This window comes from Lutjanus erythropterus, chromosome 23 (genome assembly GCF_056507025.1).
Source record: "Lutjanus erythropterus isolate fLutEry1 chromosome 23, fLutEry1.hap2, whole genome shotgun sequence".
Lineage (NCBI taxonomy): Eukaryota > Metazoa > Chordata > Actinopteri > Lutjaniformes > Lutjanidae > Lutjanus > Lutjanus erythropterus.
Genome location: NC_139339.1, coordinates 27,378,113 through 27,386,552, shown reverse-complemented (window position 1 = coordinate 27,386,552; position 8,440 = coordinate 27,378,113). Strand labels below are relative to the sequence as shown.

At 38.2% G+C, this 8,440-nt stretch overlaps 1 protein-coding gene across 2 annotated transcripts in view; it reads left to right on the top strand.

Annotated features, from left to right (window-relative positions):
- Positions 1–308: 308 nt before the first annotated feature.
- Positions 309–8,440, top strand: part of nat16 (N-acetyltransferase 16) — a 38,570-nt gene continuing 30,438 nt past the window's right edge. The window contains exon 1 of one of the 2 annotated variants that reach the window (XM_084713008.1): positions 309–491. The gene's annotated coding sequence lies outside the window, so the exon portion shown is untranslated. The remainder of the gene's footprint in view (positions 492–8,440) is intronic. The other variant, XM_084713007.1, reaches the window with a different exon arrangement.

The following is an 8,440-nucleotide window of genomic DNA, read 5'->3' as shown; positions in this document are numbered from 1 at the left end:
GATTATACTAAAAATATGTAATGCATCCACTTCATTGGTAAACTGCAGTTAACAGTAATGTTTTAAGCCCTGATTTAAATGAGCCGATAGTTCAACTGCTCTGCTTCTTGGAAGTCTCAGCACGTCCCTTTGATACTGACACACACACACACACACACACACACACACACACACACACACACACACACACACACACACACACACACACACACACGCGGGCAGATAGCAGAGGGGGGAGGGCTGCGGTGATGCTGAGCCGCTCCAGTGACTCCAGTACGGAGGCTTGACGTAGGGGACTGGGAGGGGCGGGGCTTGTGGTTCGTGTTGAGTCGCCAGTGGACAGAGCAGAGCCGGTCTGTCGCACTGTCTGTCTCTCATTCATCACCGGAACTGTGCAGCTCGTGCATCAGCGTCTCCTCCGACCAGCGGCACCAAGGACACCTTCACCACATCCACCTCAACCACCACCGGCGGCTCGGCCATCACCCGCGGTAAGACCCGCAGCGGCGGCAGCAGCAGCAGCAGCCGGGCCGGCTGAGGCTGAGGCTGCGGCTGAGGCTGCAGAGCGGCTGGTTAGATAACGGACGGCTCGGTGCTGTCCTATAGGTTGTCTGGAGGAAAATTACCAGCCTATAACATCCCTGTATGGTGTACGGTGCGCGTGCAGGGCCCGCTGCTTCATTGTGACGTATGGGGTTTTATGATACTGTTTGATTTTAATCTGCACTCATATTATGTAATATGCTTTAAATGTGTGCGGGGCTGCTCGGTAATAACAGGATAGTGACCTTGTCGGATTATTTGGGCTCTTTTTCATCTTCTCTGCTCGGTTATCGCGGTGTATCACTGATGACGACACGGCGCTGCTCAACATGGAGATGAAACCTGCCCAAATTCTCAAATGTTCCTGTTTGAACTGATGGTTGAACACGTTCTTAAACGTATAATGCATTATAACAGGTCATTATGGTTATATTCTCTTTAGTCCAATTCATCCATCCTACACCCTGATAACACTCAGTGTGGGGTCTATACAGCACTGACTGCTCTCATTCTGGTACCATTTTTTCCTTCCCAGTATTGATTCTGATATGATATCAGTGCATTAAAAATATAACTGTGTTACTAAACCTGTATGAATGTGATACAGAGATTTTCAGAGAAAGGATAACATAGAACATGACTTTGTCATTGTGGGGGCAAAAAATGAAGTACGGGACGCCAGAAAGCAGGGTCCTTTCTTGGGGTTAATTATGTTGGACTGGTGCATTGACTCACGATACCAGCACCAATACTGAAAAATGACTGTGATGCTGTCTTGATTGCTGGTATCTGTGATTTTATGCACTGACAAATACCATGTAATTTATTATCTGGGAAGCTAGGGATGAACAGTTAATTGAATTCTTGCAACATGATCCACTGCAATTTTCAAATCGCAGGATGTGCAATATTTCTTGAAGGTGAAATGTATTTAAAAATATCGTTTTAAATGAAATATTGTGGTGCTGCAGAGGTGTCCTGACCAACGCATCACTCTCTAGACTTCAGAAAACAGCTTTGTTTAGTAGGGATCCATGAAAAAAAATGAACACACCATAATGGTTTTAATGTGTTTTTCAACAAAAATGAGAATAATGATGTAAAAATTATCCTTTCCTCTAATACCGCAAATCATATTGCAGTTGAAATATCAGTCAAAATAATTTCAGTTAGATACTTCTTCAAAAATCGTTCAGCCCTACTAGAAGCTAGGTCTGCAAGCAACGATTGTTTTCATTGTCGATTAACCTGTCGAGTATTTTCTCAATTGATCGATCAGTTGTTTGGTCTGTAAAATGTCAGAAAATGGTGAAAAATGTCAATCAGTGTTTCCCAAAGTCCAGACAGAAGCTGAAATCAGAGAATGTAGACTTTTTTAACATACTGTCACAATCTTGTCAATTGGACCTGTTTTTTTTAAGTCACAGTGACAATTATTTTCATTATCAATTCATCTATTGATTAATTGATTAGTTGTTTAGTCCAGAAAATGTCAGGAAATGGTGAAAATGTCAATCAGTGTTTCCCACAGTCCAAGATGATCAAAAAGAAGAAAATTCAGAAATTCAGATTTAAGAAGCTAAAATCAGATAATTCTGACTTTTTCTTATTATTAAAAAATGACTTAAACTGCTCAGCTGTTGCAGCTCTACCAGAAATGGGACCCTATCTATCTATCTATCTATCTATCTATCTATCTATCTATCTATCTATCTATCTATCTATCTACCTATCTATCTGTATGGGGAAGAAAAGAATGGTATCAGACCATCTCAAATGGAAACTTACCCAACAGAGGGGTGAGTGATAGGAGCTGGCTCATCCAGTAAGCCAACACTAATATAAAAACAACACTGGGTCAAATTATGAGTTGTTCTGATACCGATGCCAGTAACAGAAAACCCCTTGAGTCTTATGTGAGTCTATGCACAGATACATTGTAATTTATTAACTCCAAGACAGGATCCAGTGGCATCCGGAACAACTTTTTCCTCCCAGGATGGCAAAGTCAAGTTCTATGGCATTCATTCTCTGTTTGCGTTTGTTTAACAAAGGGTTCCCCTGAATCAGGCCATACAGCAATGCACTATACTTGTTATTGGCTGATACGTCATCACAAGAAAAAATGGCATCAGAACATCTCTTGGTAAAATGAAGCCAGTCTTGTGTCGGTGCTACATAGATCACACACACTGGGAAAATCTTTCTGTGTATCTGTGCAGCTAATCCTGTAATAGAACGTGATGAGAGATTAAACTTGGATTTAACTCAAAATACATAAAAAAATCTGTAACATATATAGGCCTGAAAATTGTGATACAAAATGACAGTTTAGAAAATACTAATCAGGTTTCGTTCATACAGTTGTAATATATATTTTGGCTGCATCATTACTGAGGCTGCGGTGTGAACTGGATAACATTTCATGTTTCTGTGGACAAAATAACAGAAACTGCTCATTCAGTGATGATGAAGATGACGTCATCATCAGTCAGGCTTGATCTGATCCAAAACATCTCAGACTCGGATCAGAACCTGTTCTTAGGGTTCTGGCACGTTCTTTGTCTCTGTCAAATTAGATCTGCAACTGACAATGATTATTTTCATTGTTGATGAATCTAGAGCCGAAACGATTATTCGATTAAATAATTAGTCACTCAATTAAGTCTGTATCAGTATCAGTATATGTATTGTCTGATATGGCAACTTTTATTTGTACAGAATTTAATGCAGATTGTTTCTTTTTTTATATTCTAGTTTTATAGGCAGCTATTTCGTAATTCAATATTCTATTTTTATTCTCTTTGTGTTTTTTTTAAATTTATAGTTCTTTATAAACAGTAAAATAACAGTAAAAATTGTTTCAGTATCCTGATGCTACTTTGGATTCTATATATATAAAAAGAATATCATCTGATATGTTGATATTAATCTTTTTTTTCACTGTCTAACAACAGCCCCAAAAATCCAGTGTCAGTTTTTAGGATTTTCATCCTTTAAACTTTTGATTGGACAAAACCAGCCCTTGGACTCATGGATTCTGAAGGGCAGTTTCTTCATTTCTTTGCGATTTTTTCGATAAAACAACTAATATTTGCTGATAATCAATATAACCATCCATCACAGTTTCCCTAAAGGTGAGGATGCAGTCTGCTGCGTTGTTTGAACTAGACAGCCAGAGACACTGGGACCTGATCCAGAACGTCCCCAACTGGAATTGGGACTCAGGGCACTACCTGATTGCAGAAAATATTCCATTATTATGAAATTAGGGGTGTTGCAGTTTAATTTTCTGTTGATTGATCAACTGATAATTAACAAATCAATTAATCGTTTCAAGCTCCGACAACAATAAACAACACTGTGGATATTTTGACACAGTCAGGTGTTATTTTCATTGGTGATTAATCTGTTGATCATTTTCTTGCTTTATTGATTAGTGTTTTGGTCAATGAAATGTAAAAAATGGTAGCAAATTTTGCTTTGAGAAGCTGAAATCAGAAAAATGTGACTTTTTTTCTTACTAAATTACTTCAAATGATTAGTCAGTTGGCGGCTAATTGATTAATTGTTGCACCTAAACTCACAGCTAAATATTTCCACCCACTGACATTAAAGAGGACATAAAATGGAAGAATAAAGGTGGTCCAATTTGTTTTTGTTTGTTACTCCTCTGTTATGAGTTATTTAAGTTTTTGTGAGCGTCATACAGACTACTGATCGTCTGCTGGTTTTTTCAGGCTCCTGTGTTTCAAACTAAATGCAGGCAGCAGATGTGCTGCAACCACGGATTAATGCTTTAAGTATAAATAATTTATTCCAATTGAATACTCTCCAACCAAGCAACTAATATTAAATGTGCTTAATGTCAGTGAATCAGTCTGCACTGATCTATGAATGAATGTGGCTGATCTAATGTGAAGTAAATGGTCATTTGCTTTATCACACAGCCCTATGTGTGAGGTGATACTTAAGTATTTTCACTAAAATAGCATTGGTTTGATGTAACCATCACCAGATTAATTAATTTTTTTATGTCTGTAGTTGTAGTAACTACCTGATGGGAGATCAGACTCCACCTGTCTTTGGGTCCAGATTTGTGGTGATCTTTGTTCATGTCATGACGCTCCGAACCATCCAGACATTTCTTTAGGTTCTCTGAGTCACGCATTGTCATCCTCAGCTGCACTTAATTTGTACAACAAAACACCTTACGGCAGGTGAAGGTGAGGGCGCAGTCTGCAGCTGGGAGGTTTCTATATTTAGAGTTTTCTTTTTTAAACCAGTCAGCTGCAGACACCAAGGTTTAATTGGTGCCAGATCCTGCTGAAGCATGATTCTGAACCTCTCAGATTGGGACTGATGTCATGAGGGAGATTTCGTGCTTTCAGCTTGTGAATACTGTTTTTTTTTTACTGTTGACTTTGTATTGTCAATCATGAGTTGTCTGATAGAATGAACACATGCAAGTTAGTCTTCTTTCCTGTTGATACCTTTGCTCCCACATGTAATTAACACAATGCTGTGCCACACTGAGATCAGCCATGAGGGAAATGTTAATGTTCTACTCAGTTCTGATCATGAGTATGAGATTTTTTTTTGACTATTACCAAGTGGAAAGGACTGCATGTGTCAACAAACTGGTGCTAAAATGACTGCAAAGTCACCACTGTCTGCAGTCCAACATGACTAAAATCCAATGTTATCACTAACACATTCAAATCTGCTTAAGACAGTAAATCCCTTTGTATCTGCTTCGGTTCACCATCAAACTGCCAGGAATACTGTCAGCATGCACAAAAATGAGGCTCCTTTTTTAAAGAATAGGCAGTAGTGTGAGGACGAGCTGTAGGATTAACTTTAAGGTCATAATAACAGGATGTTACTTACCAGACATCAATAGGCTCAGCTGAGTGTTATATTAGCATGTTAACATGCATATTAACAATTATTGATCATTGGTTAATCATTGGTTAACAATGGATGATTGATGACATTTTCATGTAAGGTCACTTGTATCATGTCAGCATGCTACTGCATGCATATTAACATTTTGTGTTGTGTTATCATTACACAACATAGGATTGTACAACAAACAGAAAGTTTTTCATGCTAAACACTGATCATATATACAAAAAATCAAGATCAGAAAAAAAAGGATAACATATAGAATAAAATGAAACAAAACAATACAGTTATATATGTACATATATATGTATGCACACAGGAAAAACTTCTTTAGTGCATTTATTTAGAATTTGTGTTCTTCTGTTCATCTTCACATTAAAAGACAAAACTGTCCATCAGTTTTGGCTGCGTTTGTGCACAAAGCTAACCTGACATGCCAGATGGTTTCTTACACAGAACCATCTGGGAAGTTGTCTTTAGAAACTGTTTGGAAAAGGGCAGGCACTTAAAAAAAAACACGTGGCAGGTGATTGGATGAACCATCTGTCTAATCGTGTCTAACATGGGCTAACTTCAACCAATCCGATCAAACTCTTGCCGAGGCCGATCGGGAGAAGAGCAAAATCATCTTTTTCATGGAGAAAAGCCTTCAGTGTCGTTCTTTGCTCTTCTTTCATTGAAGAAATACTCTCCAGTTCTGATATAACTGATGTTATCACAGTAGCTATGCTAACCTCTTTAGGAGCTGCCATTGTTTATTAGAGATGAGTTGCTTCCATGGATGCTTCTTACAATCGGCCACCTAAAACCACACCCACAGCTGTCAGTATTCCCACCTTTGATGCAGAGTGGTGTACACAAACAGATAACTTGAAGCCTGGCAGGATCATGCGATGTGTGCAGTGTGTTCTGTCAGTTTAACTGGAGTACAATCTGCCAGTCAACTGCAATACTTGCAGTCCCATTTCATTTTCCTGACTGTACATTCACTAGGAGCAGCCTTAAATCCAAGCTGGGTTAGCATGGCTCATCCACGCTCTTCTGCATCGTGGTCTGCAGCCGTGCATCCAGCTGATCTAGCTGGGCTGTCAAAAGATCCCACATGCATTGTTGATGCGCTGCTCTTTAATCCAAACCCCACATTTAATTTTCCAGTGCCTACAAATGCATCCTATCATAGGTTATATGTATTTCAGCAATAAAGCTGATAAAATAACAGATTAAAACAAAATATATCACAAAATGTGCACACTTAACACGCTAAAGTTAGCATGTGAACTTAGCATTAATCTCAGAGAAGAAGAAAAGAAGAAAGAAGTTGTAGAGATAATTTGCTCTGAGTGTCACCAGCCCATTAACACTGCCATCTATTGAGACACACCTCCACAAAAATGGCCAGTAATTCACATATCTAGCCAAAGTATAAAGACATTAGCTGTAATGGCACCTGTATATAGGCTTGTATGTTGCATGTATGGAGTTCAAACTGAGCTTTACTAAAAGAGAAAAAGTCCACTTAAAGTGATTGGATAAGACTCAAAAATGTTTCTGCAGAACGACAACCTAGACGTCCGTGTAGTTTTACCCACAAACAATGTAAGTAGATATACAAGACTCATGGTCCCTATTATATTACTTCTCCTGTAACCCTATCAGTCATCTCAAAGTGCTCTTGATTGGGTAATGGCCCTTTGAAAATGAGCTAAGGGCCCCGGGGTCAGATCTATAACTATGAATTGGGAAACAAGTTGCAGTAGTGGACAACAGAAACTGACAACTTTAGAGGTATGAAGGACTACATGAGTACACGTTTTAGCTATTCCTCAGCCTCAAGCATTCTGGGAAATATTCTTCTCTCACTTGATATGACTATGCATGTGGAAATGCTCCATTTGGTGGACCATCTGGACTCTAGATAACCGCTAGCCTTTCATCCCAAATAGAAGTGGGACACACTTCACTACATGAGAGGGCAGAAAATGGAGGGATAGGAAAAATTGGCTGGATAATTCTTGATGTGTGCATAAAAATGTGTCTGTCTCTGTGATAATCTTGTCTTAAGCAAAGAGAAAACAGAACAAAGAAACAAGATTTAAGGACATTTGGTTCATTCTTACTAGTATTTATCATATTACAACACATATTGTTAATATAACATGATGTGACATTAATGCACAGATATCATTTGCTGCATAAATATTTGGTTTTGGTTTACATGTTGTAAGAGTAATTAGGGAGATGTAGAATCTTTAGGTGCAGAGCAGCACCCAGCAAACAAGCTGAAAACAGCATCTTACACATTATTAGGGTTGGGTTTTATACCATAATGCTGCTAAAATTAGGCCTTGGCAATATAGATGAAAAACATATAACAATAGTGAAGTTTCATATCAGTTGATATCATATCATTATGACTGACAACATACTCTGTACTCCAAAAAGTGGAAGTAGCCAAGGTGATAAAGTAAGTTTGTTATATTATTGATTTTTGACCAAATATGATGATATAATGATATCGATATTGCAACAATATTGTACAACTATTGGTAAAAAAAACGAAAAAGTCAACACTTATACCATAACACAATATAACAATATCCAAAATCTAAGATGATATCTAGTTTCATATCATGATACGCTAAAATATTGATATATTGCCTAGCCTGGGGTAAAACGGTACCTGTCCATAAACTGTGCCCAAACTGATACTTAAAAGAAAAAAAAAGAAGCACAAAATGACGGCAGATAACAATAAAGAACAGCTTTTTACATTTAAAGGCAAATTTGAACTGGAAATTGAACAATATATTAAGTGTTAATAGTCAACAGCAGCCTGTCACTGGAAATTATGCTAACGAGTTTCAGTATCAGAACAATGCGCTAATAGAAGCTAAAACGCTCCGTAGAGCTGAGAGAAGCTGTGGGTTTGTCACTATGAGCAACTTCTTTTACATTATAGTTATTTAGTTCAGCTTTAATTAGTGATGGG